The sequence below is a fragment of the Tamandua tetradactyla genome, chromosome 9 (genome assembly GCF_023851605.1).
Source record: "Tamandua tetradactyla isolate mTamTet1 chromosome 9, mTamTet1.pri, whole genome shotgun sequence".
NCBI lineage: Eukaryota > Metazoa > Chordata > Mammalia > Pilosa > Myrmecophagidae > Tamandua > Tamandua tetradactyla.
The window spans coordinates 81283386-81302193 of NC_135335.1; the positions used below are offsets into that span (position 1 = coordinate 81283386).

The window sequence follows — 18808 nt, forward strand, 5'->3', positions numbered from 1 at the left end:
ATACAATACTGGATAGGGATTAGAAGAAATGGCTGCCTTTACAAAATGGGATTAGGATTAAAACATGGCTTTTCTAGGGTACAGACATCCTTTCAAACTAGCACAGATTAAGACAGATAAAAAAAATAACTATGTATTGAGCCCCTACCGAGTGCTCTCTGATTTATAGATATCTAATTTATTCCTTACCATGGCCTAACCTACTTATTGTTAAAAGCAGTCGAACCCTTATAAACAATAAACAGTACTTTTGTATATTATACAAGATTATGGATTGGTACAGTATAATAAGATTGGGAATATATGCAAATACAATATAACTGAAACACGGACAATAAGTATCTTTTAAATGGAGGAAATCAGGGTATAACCAAAAAGTTAGGGTTGAGGGGATGATAATATAGCTATGCCTTTTTTTTTTTCTAACTTTCTGGTATATTGGAGTAGACAGAGGGAAATACCTCTCTGAACAGTAATCCAGCTGCCTGGATCTCTGTTAATGATTGTATAGCCTTTATCTTATACCCTTGTGATTATAAAAACCTTTTCACTATTATTTCCTTTATCTATTTTTGTTGTTATTGTTAACTTTAGAGTATTATCATCACAAAGGCAACCCCTAAACAGTAACCAAGGAGCTTGAATCAGTTCAGAGCTAACCACTGAATTTTCTTGTAATGGTTAGCTTGGTTGAGGCATAGCTCCACTCCTTTACATTTGTACATTATTTCTGCTTATACTTGTTATTGAAATGTTAATAACTTCATCTCCCCTTGTTTGAATTCATAAAAACCGTGAACTTCTTAGACTCCAGAAGACAGATTTTTTAAGCCTGTCCTTTCATGCTTCATGCCTAGCAGTAAACTCCATCTCTTTGAAACCTGGGTATCATGGATTAGCTGTTATATGCACTGGGCAGAGAACCCACTACTTTTGCCTTTATCAAGGACAAAGGGAAAATATAGTTAGGAAAAATAAGAGGAAGGATGTAGGGCTATGAAGGAAGGATTCTCTGCTTGGTTTGTTCACTTATTGGTCCCACACAAGGGAGCACTATAGTGACTGGCACATAGTAGGTGTTCAGGAAATATTTGTTGACTGAATGAATTAAAGGAGGTCCTGAACTCTTTGCCAGTGATCATGTGCAGGTGTGACCCTGAGCTTCTTATAGCCAAAGTATGGAGGGCAACATGTTCAGAAATGACCTTCAGTTTGTAAATAAAGAAGAGATTTAGTAAGCAGGGGGTGCAGGATCTGACCAGGTTATATCTGAGAGATGTGGGGGATCTATTCCAAAGAACAGGAGTTTGAAGGGATGCCACAAGCAGCAGTCTGGAGGCATGGCCAGTGAAACAGGGTGGAGAGCATGACAGGAAGCCATAAGAAAGAGCCTGGGCAAGAAGCAGATTTGTTGAAAAGCTTAGCAATGCCATCATTTCTTTTGTAGTTTCTACACCCGCTATAGAATCAGGCTTTACACCCACCTAGAAACTACTGCAAAAGTGAATTCAATCCTGGCAGCCTAAAGCATCACAGAATTGTTCCTCTTTAAAAGAGACTCGCAACATCATCAATCCTGAGACCCTCTGTGTCCGAGAGCCGTCTCCTTCTTGCCCTGGTAATAACAGCAGCTCAGAGCTGTGGTCTCTCTCGGAAGGGTTAACAGTACTAGGGTAGAGTGGCAGGGAACGGCATCCTCATGTAGTTTGAAACAGTTACATCCCATCTCTTCAATTTTGGTCTGGCATTTTTCACTATATCTTTTGCAACCTATTTATCTAAATCCTTGCCCCCGCCCCTTCCGCCCTTAGTTCTTCCCTGCCTGGTCCTGAGCACAGATATAATTCACCCACAGTTATAAATTAAAATTGCACATCATAAGGATAGATGGTGAGGGGGCAACAGCAGTCATTGCATACCCGGTACTTACAGCATCTGGTCCCAACCATAAATGGCCCTGGGGACACTTGTGTCTTTGGGGAAGGGCCATGCGGCAGGAGGCTAGGCATTTGTTTCTCTTTGTCTATTTTCTGCACTTGGATTATGCTTATTTTTCTCAATGAATTTAGATAACCCTCAAAGCTATTTTTAAAGCAAAATGGATGCTTCTTCTTTGTCATCAATGGAAACTGATGTCTCTGAAAATCATTATTTATTTGTAAAGTTGAACCATCATGCATAGCCTGGGCACTGAACAACTCAGGGGAGAAGACTATACCAAGATTATGTATATGTGCAGCATGGAGGCCCTGGGTCTGGGCTTTCAACCCAACATGAGCCAAGGTCAAATGAAGGTCACCTGCATTCGGGCCTACATGAAGAAAAACATGAAGAAAAGGCTTCAGCTCTGGTCTTCCACTAGTAACAAAGGCATTTTCTGAATTTAGGTCATGATGGGCTTGGTAATTTCCACCAGTTATTTTGCTTGTTTGTTTGTAACTTTTTATTGAAACATAATATATACATATTTACAGCACACATATTCTAAGTATGTAGCGCAAAGAATTTTTGCAGAATCAACACATCCATGAAACCAGCATCCAGATCAAGAAACAGAACATCACTGGTCCCTGAGCATTTGCCATGCTTCCCCCTGCCTTCTACTCCAGCTTCTAAGAGCAAAGGTTAGTTTTACCTTGTTTTAAACTTTATAAACATGAAATCACGTAGTATATACTCTTCTTTATGTGTTCATGTGCTGTTCCCACAGCACCGCATGCAATTGTAAATTGTCCATTCTCCTGGCTGTATAGTATTCCACCAAATGAATATGCCCCCACCTTATTTGCCCATCCTTGATTCATATTGTTTTTTAAATGCAACTTTATTGAGATATATTATATATTCACATGCCATATAATCATCCAAATAGTAGAATCAGTGGTTCACAGTATCCTCATATAGCTGTGCATTCGTCATCACAATAGATTTTTGAGCATTTTCATTACTCCAGAATAATAAGAATAAGAATAAAAGTAAAAAAGAATACCTAAAACATTCCATATCCCTGTTCCCCACTATAATTTATTTATTTATTGTCTTTTCTTATTTTTTTCTTACCCATCTGTCCATACACTGGATAAAGGAAGTGTCAGTCACAAGGTTTCACTGCCACACAGTCACACCTTAAAAGCCCTGTAGTTATTCAGTCATTTTCAAGAATTAAGGCTACTTCCTCAGTTATTTTTAAAGGATTATGATAGTACTATAATAGGGATTACATGAATTTCCAGTAAACTGTAGGAATAATGGTACTAATTCAATTTCTTCTTTTTGAAATCATGACCTTTTAGGCAGTAGTAAACCTATAAAAATTTAGCTAACATTTTTGTTTTTAAAGAAAGTTTTTAGCTGTTTGGAAAAAAATAGTCTTTGCATGGAAAACCATTTCTTAACTTCTCATGCTGCTAAATGGGTGACAGTCCTTCTCTCCCTAGATGTTTTTCTCTTCCTTTTTAAGGAAGCCAGTGTACAAAACCTATGACAAGCTACCGTGGGCACCACACTCCTGAGCTTTTCACACGATTCTCACTAAAGACTCTGCATTTGGAAAATAAAACAAAAGATAATTAAAACAAACAACTCAGAATGTGAATATGACAAAACAGAAATTTAATTAATAGTAAGCGTTCCCAGCCTTTCTCGCACCTGCCCTGCCTTCCTGGGAGGATTTTGGCTCAATTTCTCCCCCACCCCACCATCAGAGGAAGACCCTGCTTTGCCCAAATGACTCTTTTGGGTTTTTGTGAGAAGGTCAAGGCCAGGGTTGGTTAGTCATGGATAAGTTTTCTCCTTGGAGGATGTGAAACTATGCTGGGCAACTCCTGGGCCCTTGAGTGATCACATGTTCAAGAAGGATGTGGCTCTCTTCTCTGTGCCTCTGTGGCCTTCCTGTCCAAACCTTCCTCCAGTATCTCTCCAAAGCCACAAAAGAAGTCACATCAAAACATTGCCTTAAGAACTGGTTGTAAAGGAGCCTCTTTTGGAGAGCATGCACAGGGGAACAGCTGCCTTCCCCGAGCTCAGTTTCTGTGATGGGGAGGAGATTTGGGAAAAATGTTGAAGACAGAAGTGTGAAGGAAGTGATTTAGAGAGACAGAGGAGATATTAAGAAGCATAGCTATGGCCCACAAAACTCCTCCATAACGCTTGGAAAATGCAGGTAAAGAACTATATTAGAGCTTTTGGTTGCTGGACAGCATTTCTGTGATCACTGCATCATTCTGAGATTGGATCACGTGCATAACGGTTTAATATGTTTGAAAGGAATTACATTAATGAGCCACCTATGGAATAAGTTGGTGCACTATCAGGATTAAGAGGATGGATTTTGGAGTTGGCTGAACTTCTTTCCGTATTCCAGCTCTGCAGCTTCCTCGCTGATCACTCTGAACTTGTTTCTCAACTTCTTTGCTCTCCAGTTTCCTCACCTGTAGAGAACAGAGATGAGAGCCTACCTCATTGTGTCATTGTGTGGATGAAATGAGATAACCCATTTGCAAAGCACCCTCTACAGAATCTGGCACGTGGGAAATTGTTGTTAATTAAAAAGGTGGGCCAACGGTGGCTCAGCAGGCAAGAATGCTTGCCTGCCATGCCAGAGGACCCAGGTTCAATTCCCGGTGCCTGCCCATGTTAAAAAAAAAAATAGAAAAGCACATGTTGCAACAATTTCCAGTGATGTCTGGTGATGATGACTGTTGTTTGAGACGCTCCTCCTATCTGCTGAGTCTCTCTGAGATGCCTGCAAGCCTTGGTCCTCAGACAAAGGTCTTGACAAAGGCATTTCCAGGTGCCAGAGTCCATACAGAACGTTCATCAGTAGATGGACATCAATGCAGGGATCTGGACATCCTCTTTGCTAAAATAGGAGCCAGCAAGGCTCATCCTTTATGCATCCAACCTAATTAAAGGGTACAGGGTACACAGGCACACTCCTAATCCCCAAAATGTATTGTGACCCAAGATACTATCTGTATAAATGTGTTGGAGGGTGAGAATGAGAGTTAGAGAGGAGGAGAGGATCTTTCTGTTCCTTGCCTCCTGTGAGCTTTTCACTGAGCTCTTGGAGAGAGTTCCCAGAGTAGAAGCAAGTCTGTGCTTGTCTGCATACATCGCTTAAGCCAAAGACCTTAAAGGGTGGGTGGGTGGGAGGGCACTCTGTAAACCAGAATGCAGGCAGAGGAGACATTTCCCTGAGGCCGTCACCTCCTCCCAGTGCCAGTCAGTAGAAGGAGGTTGTGGATTGCTCCTGGACAGTGACTCAGGCAGCCTGGTGTCTGGCTCCAGTCTTCGCTGATTTCCTCTTTGGACCTGAGCAAACCATGTCCAATCTCTAAGTCTCAGTGTCCTCATGCAGAAAAGAAGCTTGTTGGGCCCTGTGAGCTCTAGGGCCACACATGACTTCAGCAAGACGAGCACATCTGGAGTGCATCCTGAACTGTGATTACCCAGTTTCTGGAGGAGAGTTTGTCTACAGTAGGTTTGCAAGGTTTTCAATGCGGTTCTGAGCCAATATGCTCTCCAGTCCTTAGAGGAGGCACTGGCTGCAGCTCTGAAAGGCACCAGTCTCAGGAGAAGAGGCCTGCCCTTTGTATCTCTTTTAAAAAGAACAACAAATAGGAGAACTTGGACCTTTGAGTCTTACAGTGAGTGATTAACTTGGCTTCTTGAGAAATTGTACTTGTTGACTTCAAGGAAAAGACTTGGTGCTGAGCTGAAGCCAAGGCCGGGAGTGATCAGAAGTTTGGTGTCCTGGTCCAGAATGCAGATTCCTGACTTCTCTTGGATGCGGTAAGGCGCAGGGGACTTAGAGGGTTCAGGCCAAGAACCCAGAGCTCCAGGAAGTACTTGCTTGTGAAGTGGGGCCCATTCTGGTTATCTATTTCGCATTGCAGTCCACTCTAAACATAGTGGCTTAAGAGAACAATCATTTTATTGATCATGATTCTTTGGGCCAGGGACCGAGGTAGAGTTGGGCTGGTCAGTTTTCTGTTCCACATGGCATGGACTTGGACCTCTTAGTTTAGAATCCAGCTGTTGCTAGGCTGGTGGAGAGAGTACAGGAAGTCTTCACTTGCATGTCAGGGACCTTGGCAGGGAACATGTGGAAAGCTGGACTCGGCTGGGACAGCTGGGTCTGTCTCCCTGTCTCCGTGTAGTCACGGGGCCTCTCCCTGCCCATCTGGCCTCCCCATGTGGTCTCTTTGGTGGCGTCGCCAGATTTTTTACATGGCAGTTCAGGGCTCCCATGAGAGAGGAAGAGGAAACTGTTAATTCTCTTCAACGCTAACACCAGAACTGGCACAGCATTGCCTCTGCCATTTTCCATTGATTGAGCAGCCACAGAACTGCTTAGATTCATGGGGATGAGGCTTTCCTTCACGAAAGGGATTTACTTCTCAACAGGGAAGTGGCATGTGCGAACAGGAAGGGAAGGAATTGAATAGGACCTTCTTTGGGGATAAGCTACTCCAGGGCCCCTCTAGCAGAACTGGGGAAGAATTTGGAGCCTGCGGTCACGTCAAGGGTAATTATGGTTAGAGAACCTCTGTGGGTTGCAGTGGTCTCAGCCCCAGAAGATCAAACCTCCTTCGGACTCTGGGAGTTGAGCTGTAACGGATACGAACCCTCTTTGTTCCTAATATCTAGAAAAGAGTTCTGACTCGGGGATCTGAACATGTCCAGCCTCAGAATTCCTAGCCCAGCCTGGGCTTATCCTCTCCTCAATCAGGGACAGCAAAGTCATCTTCATCATGAGTGTGGCCTGTGGTTACTTGGAGTACAGTGTTGAGAAAGATTCTGAGGCCACACAAGGCTCAGTGCCATGATTTATTGGTCATGTCTGTCTTGGAAATGGCAATACTTATACCATTTGGATTTGTTCTAGACCTGGGTCTTTCCATGCTCTTACCAGAAGGAAACAGAAATATTAATTGGCCCTTAAACTTGCCATGTGCTTTCCCGCAGCCCTGTGTTTGCAGTGTCATTTTCTTTCTCAGTGATTACCTCAAACCTGCCTGGCCTTCAAGGCCTGTTTCCTCTTCAAAGCTTTGTTGGACCACCCTATCTTTTGGATTTCTTCAAACTTAGCCAGTGTAGTAAGTTTCCACCATTAGATACTGCCTTACTAATTATCTGCACATTAATTATTCACAGTTCTGCTAGGAGAGAATTGGAGTCAAGGTCTAGTTCTTATACATCCAGGCATCCTTCCTTCTAGCACTTAGTAAGGAAGTTGGTGTTTCCCCTGACAGGTCGTGGCTTCAGGCGAGCATCATTTGTGCAGAAGAGGATTTGAATATATTGACTCTGTATTTCCCTGCCAACAGGCATCGGTGTTGGAAATGGGCTCACGTCCACAGGCTCGTCTGGGAACAAGGGTGGCCAGCTGGGGCCAAGGCAGAGCTGGTGGTCAGGGGCCTCCCTCTGTCGGGGTCTGGTTGTGGTTGTTGGGTGGCCTGCACCACTCCAGAGCAATTCCTGATGATGTGTCCATGGATTCCATGTGTCCAGGCTTCCCCAAGTCCTGGGTGTCACCTGTTGTTTGAATTATCAATTGTTAAAATGCTAACATCAGGGTGCACAGGTAGTTCAGTGGTAGAATGCTCACCTTCCATGCGGGAGACTCAGGTTCGATTCCTGAACCATGCAAACCTCCCCCCCACCAAAAAAGCTTACATCAGTGTTTTAGTAGTAGTGGAATATACTAGAAATGTCTAAAATGCTGCCTGTGTCCTCAAGGAGTATAAGATCTAAACAGGGAAACAGACATGTAAATAGAAACATTAAAACATGATAATGGCATGGAGCTGCATAACACAAGCAGTGACCCCTAAATTAAACTGTGAACTAGAGTTAATAATGCAATTATAACACTGTGCTTTCGTCAGTTGTAACAAATGGACCACCCCAATGCAAGGTTTTCATAATCGGGTGGTAAATGGGAATCCTGTATTTTATGCATGGTTGTTCTGTAAACTCACAACTTCTCTAATCAAAAGGCAGAACAAACAAAAGAAACCACGATAATCTCCATGATGAAGCTACCATCATTTCCAAACCTACTCCTCCTAGGGTCTCTGCAACTGGAGAACGGCCCCATGGTCTTCCTGGACGTTTAAACCAGTACCTGGGTGGTCCTAGCTCCTCTCCAATCCCCCCTCCCGTCGAGTTCTGCTGAGTCTGCCTCCTTAAGTTATTGCTGGTTTGTCGTTTCTTCTCCATCTGCACTAACTACAAAGATAGTCAGACACCACGTGACTGCAATGAAAGCAAGCCATTGCTTCCCAACTCCCCCACCTGCCCCTCCTAGAGGCCTGGGTAAAGCAGGAGGTAGGGTGGGGACTCCCCATCCCTATGTGTCCTATTACAAAGCAGAGCCCTGAGCTCTAACTCAGTGCAGCTGTGTTTCAGCCACTGTTGGGAATCTGGCCTGGGAATGGTAAGGACGGGGCCGGGCGGGGTAAAGCAGGAGCCCACCCACCCACCCAGCCGTGCAGCCACCCAGAGAGCCCCTTTTAAAATGCTCTCTCATCCCTCAAAACCACGGTCTCTGGAAGAGGCCTGGAGCCAGCCCAGCACGAGGCCCAGAGACAATTTTGAGGTAGACCGTTTGTCTTGGGCCCCTCCCACCTTCTCTTTTTGTGTCTCTTCCTCCCCTAATCCCCGTCAGGGCCTTCTGCAGGGGCCTGGTGGCTGTCAGCTCCTCAGTAAAACCCATTCACAGTAACAGAATTGAAAGGTCTCGCCTGCCATGCTGGAGACTGGGGTTGGGTGCCTGCCCATGCCATAAAAAAAGAGCATGGAAGGACGGGACAGTGTGTAGTATAAAGGAATGGCTTCTATTGGGGTTGGGAGAGTCAGGAGTCTATTGGTGCATGGAGGACATCTCCATATGAGGCTGGCCCTGCCCGAGAGCCCATCATAATTTGCTGCCCCATCTTTTTTTTTTAACATGGGCAGGCACCAGGAATCGAACCCAGGTCCTCAGGCCTGGCAGGCAAGCATTCTTACCTGCTGAGCCACCATGGCCCTGCTGCCCCATCTTGCTACAGAGAACAAACCAAGGCAGCAGAAGGGCCTGGAAGAAGGCTTGGCATCCAGGAGCTTCCGTTTAGGCTCCATCGTACCCAGTCTGCAGGTTGAGATTTAAGCCTCAGAGGCCTAAAAGGAAGAATAGCCAGAGATGAAAAGATCTTAGAACTGCAGTTCTCAAAAAATGTTCAGCTGCCCAACAATTTATAAGCCAATGGGGTCCATTCAATAAAATGTTGAATCATTCGATTCCGTAATATGAACTAGGAACAACTTTGCTAGCAGAAAATAGGATGCTGCATTAACCTTGCAATCTCAAATCCCCATGAACAAAATGTGCACAGAGAGGGGGGAGGGTGTTGAACTAAGCAGGCTAATGGTTTTGAGTTTTTGCTGCAGTATTTGCTTACTTGCTCAATTATTGTTTCATCTGCTGTACTTGCTGACATAACAGTAGCAGGTGTTGGCTTTTTAAAGAAATTTCTGAGTGAAATTTTGAAACTGACAAAATTTATCATGCTACAGTGATAAATTTTTCTCTACAAATTTGGAAAGACTATTATTCAGTTTTAACAATGGAAACGTCTCCTATATTCCAAAGAAACGTTGTTTGAGAATCACTATGAGAAACAACCTCCCTTTGTTTCTTCTATAATTAGTGGGAAGATATAGGAAAAATAATACCTTTTAATGATCACTGAAAGAAAGGGGATTTGAGAGACTATTCATTTAAATACTGGTCTCTTCATACTTTTTTTTCATTTATTCACCGTAGTTTATTAGTGCCTTCCATATGCAAGACACTTTGATACACACTGCTGATAGAGAAATGAATGAAACTATCTTTGTCGTGAGAACTTCACTTATCAGCCAGGATTTTTGGCTGCAAACAACGGAATCCACTTTTGCTGGTTTCAGCAGAAAAGTAAATTATGAAAGAAGTTCTGGGGGAGACAGAACTAGCTTGGAGGCCATAAACCAACTCAGGCCAATGCTCTGCAACATTGGAGACCTTTCTGCAGCCATCTCTGGGCATAGGCACCAATGGTTGACATTGAGCATAAAATTCTGCTCCAAGATTCTCTGCTGATACTGATGTTTCTGAAAGTTGGATGTCTGTAGTTGTCTTTGCTAAAATGGCTTTCACAAGCCAACACCCATCGCTTCTGGAGCGCAGGTCACATGCCTAAACCAAGCTGGGAAAGCAAGTTTCTAACTCATTAAAGATGTGTGGAATCATGAGATAGGAAATTCTGGGACCATAATAAGGGTATCAAAAAGGCATTGAGTAGACAAAAAACATAGCAGGTGTCCCCTCTAAGCTATCAGTCAAAGGGAAGAAACATGCATATTAAAAAAAAATTATAATATAGTGAGATAAATACTGCAATCAAGACCTTGCTTATGGCAGGAAAGGGACCAGAAAAAAAGTTAACAGCCTGGGGTGGTCATGGAGGGCCTCCCAGAGGAGGTGACTGATGACTGCTCTCATATTGATGGTCCAAGCACATTGGGCTAGCTTGAGCTAAGGAAGAACAAGGACCTTCACTTTCTGACTTTAAACACACCTCCACAGCAAGCATGCTGAAATAGGAAAATGGGAACTGGTGAAGCAAGAAGACAAGGGAGACTGGAATTTGAATGCTTTAGTAGAGGACTCATATGACAGCTGGCTGGAAAGTGTTCAGGGCACCATGCATGGGGCTGTCTATTTAATTGACTTGGCTTGCGTCCCTTTCCCTCCCAACTCTACTCCCTTCAATGTCCTAATAGGTTATGACTTCCAGTGAGAGATATGTGGGGCGTTTTCAGAGGGGGAAAAAAAGCCTGGCTCCAAAGGAGTGACTCTTTCTTCATTAAAAAAAAATGTTACAAAAGTGATAAGGAAAGGAGAAAGTAGAAAGTCCAAATCCCTCCCTAATAACTATTTAAATATTGTCTTAAAAACTCAAATGCAATCGATGGAGATCCAAGATGGCGTCTTAGTAAGGTACATGCGTCTTAGTTCCTCCGACTCCAAATCAACTAATAGGTGAACAGAAACAGTACAGAACAGCTCCCGGGGCTACAGCAGGGAATGGACACACAGCGTAACCCAGTCTGGGCTGGTTAGTCTGACTGCGAAACTCGGCTGTGGTGAGTGAGATCCCCGAGCGGCGGGCGATTTCCCGAGCAGCCGCAGCTGCGCGGTCCGAGCTAATCCCTCCCTCCTTCCCGGGCTGGCTGAGGGACGCGGAGAGACAAGCTTCCCAGCCAAGGCGGCCGGCGCCACACTTTTGCGGGTGGCTTCGAGTCTCGGCTTCGAGTCCGCGACTACGAGTCTCGCATCAGAGGGCTATCCAAAGTCTGGGCTGGCAAGTCTGATTGCGAGACTTGGCTGCGGCGAGACCCCCGAGCAGCTGCAGCTGCGGCGGTCCGAGCTAATCCCTCCCTCCTTCCCGGGCTGGCTGAGAGACTCGGAGAGACAAGCTTCCCAGCCAAGGCGGCCGGCACCACACTTTTGCGGGCGGCTTCGAGTCTCGGCTTCGAGTCCGCAGCTACGAGTCTCGGATCAGAGGGCTATACAAAGTCTGGGCTGGCAAGTCTGACTGCGACTCTTGGCTGCGGCGAGACCCCCGAGCAGCGCGTGATTTGCCGAGCAGCCGCAGCTGCGGCGGTCCGAGCTAATCCCTCCCTCCTTCCCGGGCCAGCTGAGAGTATCGGAGAAGCAAGTTTCCCAAGCCGAGGCAGGCGGCGCCCTTCTTCTGCGGGCGGCTTCGAGTCTCGGCTTTGAGTCCGCGGCTACGAATCTCAGATCAGAGGGCTATCCAAAGTCTGGGCTGGCTAGACTGGCTGCGAGACTCGGCTGCGGTGAGACCCCCGAGCGGCGCGTGATTTCCCGATCAGCGGCAGCTGCGGTGGTCCGAGTTACTCCCTCCCTCCTTTCCGGGCCAGCTGAGAGTATTGGAGAAGCAAGTTTCCCAAGCCGAGGCAGGCAGCACCCCTCTTTTGCGGGCGGCTTCGAGTCTCTGCGAGTCCGCGGATACGAGTCTCGGATAGGAGGGCTATCCAAGCAGCGGTAGCCCCCCCCCACGGGAGGCTTCCTGGTCCAGTGGGGAATCCCACAGGCCTGCTGTGGCCCGCAACCAGCCACAGGGTCCCCTCAAGCCGCGGCAGCTGATGCCCCCACCACGCGCGGCCCCTGAACCAACGGAGAGAATTGGATCCGAAATCCCAGGCCACGGAGATCGGTGACTGGGGGAGACCCATTCCAAACACTTGAGACAAACGTGTGCCACGTGCGCCACATATTGGGCAATATAAGAAAAACAGATCCCAGAGATTTCACAGAAAAATATAACAACCTTGCTGGGTCCAACACCAAGAGAAATCTGAATAAATGCCCAGACGCCAGCAGCAGAAGATAACTGTCCACGCTCAAAAGATTGAGAATATGGCTCAGTCAAAGGAACAAACCAATAGCTCAAATGAGACACAAGAGCTGAGACAACTAATGCTGAATATACGAACAGAAATGGAAAACCTCTTCAAAAATGAAATCGATAAATTGAGGGAGGACATGAAGAGGACATGGGCTGAACATAAAGAAGAAATAGAAAAACTGAAAAAACAAATCGCAGAACTTATGGAAGTGAAGGATAAAGTAGCAAACATAGAAAAAATAATGAATAGCTACAATGATAGATTTAAAGAGACAGAAGATAGAATTAGTGATTTGGAGGATGGAACATCTGAATTCCAAAAAGAAACAGAAACTATAGGGAAAAGAATGGAAAAATTTGAACAGGGTATCAGGGAACTCAAGGACAATATGAACCGCACAAATATACGTGTTGTGGGTGTCCCAGAAGGAGAAGAGAAGGGAAAAGGAGGAGAAAAACTAATGGAAGAAATTATCACTGAAAATTTCCCAACTCTTATGAAAGACCTAAAATTACAGATCCAAGAAGTGCAGCGCACCCCAAAGAGATTAGACCCAAATAGGCGTTCTCCAAGACACTTACTAGTTAGAATGTCAGAGGTCAAAGAGAAAGAGAAGATCTTGAAAGCAGCAAGAGAAAAACAATCCATTACATACAAGGGAAACCCAATAAGACTTTGTGTAGATTTCTCAGCAGAAACCATGGAAGCTAGAAGACAGTGGGATGATATATTTAAAATACTAAAAGAGAAAAACTGCCAACCAAGACTCCTATATCCAGCAAAATTATCCTTCAAAAATGAGGGAGAAATTAAAACATTCTCAGACAAAAAGTCACTGAGAGAATTTGTGACCAAGAGACCAGCTCTGCAAGGAATACTAAAGGGAGCACTAGAGTCAGATACAAAAAGACAGAAGAGAGAGATATGGAAAAGAGTGTAGAAAGAAGGAAAATCAGATATGATATATATAATACAAAAGGCAAAAAGTTAGAGGAAAATATTATCCAAACAGTAATAACACTAAATGTCAATGGACTGAATTCCCCAATTAAAAGACATAGATTGGCAGAATGGATTAAAAAACAGGATCCTTCTATATGCTGTCTACAGGAAACACATCTTAGACCCAAAGATAAACATAGGTTGAAAGTGAAAGGTTGGGAAAAGATATTTCATGCAAATAACAACCAGAAAAGAGCAGGAGTGGCTATACTAATATCCAACAAATTAGACTTCAAATGTAAAACAGTTAAAAGAGACAAAGAAGGACACTATATACTAATAAAAGGAACAATTAAACAAGAAGACATAACAATCATAAATATTTACGCACCGAATCAGAATGCCCCAAAATACGTGAGGAATATACTGCAAACACTGAAAAGGGAAATAGACTCATATACTATAATAGTTGGAGACTTCAACTCACCACTCTCATCAATGGACAGAACATCTAGACAGAGGATCAACAAAGAAATAGAGAATCTGAATATTACTATAAATGAACTAGACTTAATAGACATTTATAGGACATTACATCCCACAACAGCAGGATACACCTTTTTCTCAAGTGCTCATGGATCATTCTCAAAGATAGACCATATGCTGGGTCACAAAGCAAGTCTTAACAAATTTAAAAAGATTGAAATCTTACACAACACTTTCTCAGACCATAAAGGAATGATGTTGGAAATCAATAATAGGCAGAGTGCCAGAAAATTCACAAATACGTGGAGGCTCAACAACACACTCCTAAACAACGACTGGGTCAAAGAAGAAATTGCTAGAGAAATTAGCAAATACCTCGAGGCGAATGAAAATGAAAACACAACATATCAAAACTTATGGGACGCAGCAAAGGCAGTGCTAAGAGGGAAATTTATTGCTCTAAATGCCTATATCAGAAAAGAAGAAAAGGCAAAAATTCAGGAATTAACTATCCATTTGGAAGAACTGGAGAAAGAACAGCAAGCTAACCCCAAAGCAAGCAAAAGGAAAGAAATAACAAAGATTAGAGCACAAATAAATGAAACTGAAAACATGAAAACAATAGAGAAAATCAATAAGGCCAGAAGTTGGTTCTATGAGAAAATCAATAAGATTGATGGGCCCTTAGCAAGATTGACAAAAAGAAGAAGAGAGAGGATGCAAATAAATAAGATCAGAAATGGAAGAGGAGACATAACTACTGACCTCACAGAAATAAAGGAGGTAATAACAGGATACTATGAACAACTTTACGCTAATAAATACAACAATTTAGAGGAAATGGACGGGTTCCTGGAAAGACATGAACAACCAACTTTGACTCAAGAAGACATAGATGACCTCAACAAACCAATCACAAGTAAAGAAATTGAAGCAGTCATTCAAAAGCTTCCTAAAAAGAAAAGTCCAGGACCAGACGGCTTCACATGTGAATTCTATCAAACATTCCAGAAAGAATTAGTACCAACTCTCCTCAAACTCTTCAAAAAAATCGAAGTGGAGGGAAAACTACCTAATTCATTCTATGACGCCAACATTACCCTCATACCAAAACCAGGCAAAGATATTACAAGAAAAGAAAACTACAGGCTGATCTCTCTAATGAATATAGATGCAAAAATCCTCAATAAAATTCTAGCAAATCGTATCCAACAACACATTAAAAGAATTATACATCATGACCAAGTAGGATTCATCCCAGGTATGCAAGGATGGTTCAACATAAGAAAATCAATTAATGTAATACACCATATCAACAAATCAAAGTAGAAAAATCACATGATCATCTCAATTGATGCAGAGAAGGCATTTGACAAGATTCAACATCCTTTCCTGTTGAAAACACTTCAAAAGATAGGAATACAAGGGAACTTCCTTAAAATGATAGAGGGAATATATGAAAAACCCACAGCTAATATCATCCTCAATGGGGAAAAATTGAAAATGTTCCCCCTAAGATCAGGAACAAAACAAGGATGTCCACTATCACCACTATTATTCAACATTGTGTTGGAGGTTCTAGCCAGAGCAATTAGACAAGAAAAAGAAATACAAGGCATCAAAATTGGAAAGGAAGAAGTAAAACTATCACTGTTTGCAGACGATATGATACTATACGTCGAAAACCCGGAAAAATCCACAACAAAACTACTAGAGCTAATAAATGAGTACAGCAAAGTAGCAGGTTACAAGATCAACATTCAAAAATCTGTAGCATTTCTATACACTAGCAATGAACAAACTGAGGGGGAAATCAAGAAACGAATCCCATTTACAATTGCAACTAAAAGAATAAAATACCTAGGAATAAATTTAACTAAAGAGACAAAAAACCTATATAAAGAAAACTACAAAAAACTGCTAAAAGAAATCACAGAACACCTAAATAGATGGAAGGGCATACTGTGTTCATGGATTGGAAGACTAAATATAGTTAAGATGTCAATCCTACCTAAATTGATTTACAGATTCAATGCAATACCAATCAAAATCCCAACAACGTATTTTTCAGAAATAGAAAAACCAATAAGCAAATTTATCTGGAAGGGCAGGGTGCCCCGAATTGCTAAAAACATCTTGAGGAAAAAAAACGAAGCTGAAGGTCTTGCACTGCCTGACTTTAAGACATATTATGAAGCCACAGTGGTCAAAACAGCATGGTATTGGCATAAAGATAGATATATCGACCAATGGAATCGAATAGAGTGCTCAGATATAGACCCTCTCATCTATGGACATTTGATCTTTGATAAGGCAGTCAAGCCAACTCACCTGGGACAGAACAGTCTCTTCAATAAATGGTGCCTAGAGAACTGGATATCCATATGCAAAAGAATGAAAGAGGACCCATATCTCACACCCTACACAAAAGTTAACTCAAAATGGATCAAAGATCTAAACATTAGGTCTAAGACCATAGAACAGTTAGAGGAAAATGTCGGGAGATATCTTATGAATCTTACAATTGGAGGCGGTTTTATGGACCTTACACCTAAAGCAAGAGCACTGAAGAAGGAAATAAATAAATGGGAACTTCTCAAAATTAATCACTTTTGTACATCAAAGAACTTCATCAAGAAAGTAGAAAGACAGCCTACACAATGGGAATCAATATTTGGAAACGACATATCAGATAAAGGTCTAGTATCCAGAATTTATAATGAGATTGTTCAACTCAACAACAAAAAGATAGCCAACCCTGGGGCGGGCCGCGGTGGCTCAGCGGGCGGGGTGCTTGCCGGCTATGCCGGAGGACCTCGGTTCGATTCCCGGCCCCAGCCCATGTAACAAAAACGGAGAAACAAAATACAATAAAACAAGAAAATGTTTAAAAAAAAGATGTTTCCCTTTCTTCCTCTCTTCCTTCCTTCTATCCTTCCTTCCTTCTCTCTGTCTTTCCTTAAAAAAAAAAAAAAAAAAAAAAAAAAAAAAAAAAAAAAAAGATAGCCAACCCAATTACAAAATGGGAAAAAGACTTGAATAGACACCTCTCAGAGGAGGAAATACGGATGGCCAAGAGGCACATGAAGAGATGCTCAATGTCCCTGGCCATTAGAGAAATGCAAATCAAAACCACAATGAGATATCATCTCACACCCACCAGAATGGCCATTATCAACAAAACAGAAAATGACAAGTGCTGGAGAGGATGCAGTCAAAGAGGCACACTTATCCACTGTTGGTGGGAATGCCAAATGGTGCAACCACTGTGGAAAACAGTTTGGCGGTTCCTCAAAAAGCTGAATATAGAATTGCCATACGACCCAGCAATACCATTGCTGGGAATCTACTCAAAGGAATTAAGGGCAAAAACTCAAACAGACATTTGCACACCAATGTTTATAGCAGCGTTATTTACAATTGCAAAGAGATGGAAACAGCCAAAATGTCCATCAACAGACGAGTGGCTAAACAAACTGTGGTATATACATACGATGGAATATTATGCAGCTTTAAGGCAGGATAAACTTATGAAGCATGTAATAACATGGATGGACCTAGAGAACATTATGCTGAGTGAGTCTAGCCAAAAACTAAAAGACAAATACTGTATGGTCCCAATGATGTGAATCGACACTCGAGAATAAACTTGGAATATGTCATTGGTAACAGAGTTCAGCAGGAGTTAGAAATAGGGTAAAATAATGGGTAATTGGAGCTGATGGAATACAGACTGTGCAATAGGGCTAGATACAAAAACTCAAAAATGGACAGCACAATAATACCTAATTGTAAAGTAATCATGTTAAAATACTGAACGAAGCTGCATCCGAGCGATAGGTTCTTGTTTTGTTTTGTTTTGTTTGTTTTGTTCTTATTTTTATTACTTTTATTTTTTTTCTCTATATTAACATTCTATATTTTTTTCTGTTATACTGCTAGTTCTTCTAAACCGATGCAAATGTACTAAGAAACGATGATCATGCATCTATGTGATGATGTTAAGAATTACTGATTGCATATGTAGAATGGTATGATGTCTAAAAAAAAAAAAAAAAAAAATGGTCAGCACAATACTGCCTAACTGTAATGTAATTATATTGGAACGCTGAATGAAGCTGCATCTGATCTATAGTTTTTTTTTGTTTTTTTTTCTTTCTCTTATATATTTTTGTACTTTTTATTTTTATTTGTATTTTCTCTGTGTTATCACTTTATTTCTTTTTCTGTTGTCGTGCTATTTCTTTCTCTAAATCGATGCATATGTACTGAGAAATGATGACCATACACCTATGTGATGATATTAAGAATTACTGATTGCATATGTAGAATGGATTGATTTCTAATGTTGTGTTAGTTAATTTTTTTTAATTAATAAAAAAAAAAACTCAAATGCAATCAAATTACACCTACTGCTTTGCAATCCCCCCACCCCCATTTTACATAGTTTAGATTTCTTAAAAAGTGAGTCTTAGTGACAGTGCCTTGAAGTTGTATTTCAATAAATGTCAATAAATATTTATCAATAGTGAGCAGGCTAAGAAGGGGTTGGTATCGAATGTTGGAATATGGTGCTCTACTTTCCCCCAAATCTTCCTTCTGGATTTCTCCATCTCAGTAATTGGTACCACCTGGTGATCGCCTCAGTTCAGAAGCATGAACATCACCTTCACTTTTACCTCTCGCTCCCCACAAAGCATCCATCAGCAAGGTCTGTTGGCCCTACCTCCATATCCGTGTCAAATGTGTCTCCTGCTTAGGTACCTGGTCACTCACACCATGCAAGGTGCATTCATCTCATACCCAGAAGAAGGCTTCCTGCCTAGTGTCCTGCTTCTGTTGTTGGTCTTCTCTGGTCTATTCTTCTCACTGTGGTCAATATGATATTTCAAAATGGAAAAACTTCTCTGTAGCGTAAAAC

At 42.3% G+C, this 18808-nt stretch overlaps 1 protein-coding gene and 1 long non-coding RNA gene across 4 annotated transcripts in view; one reads left to right on the plus strand and one right to left on the minus strand.

Moving 5' to 3' along the window:
• Window positions 1-18808, plus strand: part of PDZD2 (PDZ domain containing 2) — a 462289-nt gene that overhangs the window by 58006 nt on the left and 385475 nt on the right. The gene's annotated exons all lie outside the window — the stretch shown is intronic.
• Window positions 3632-9423, minus strand: LOC143647190 (uncharacterized). 2 transcript variants are annotated; one of them, XR_013157902.1, is made up of 3 exons: window positions 9343-9423; window positions 9016-9165; window positions 3632-4430 (listed from the first exon to the last, which is right to left on the minus strand). It is a non-coding gene; the product is annotated as an uncharacterized LOC143647190 (long non-coding RNA). The 2 variants fall into 2 exon arrangements; XR_013157901.1 differs by lacking the exon at window positions 3632-4430 and adding an exon at window positions 5188-7539.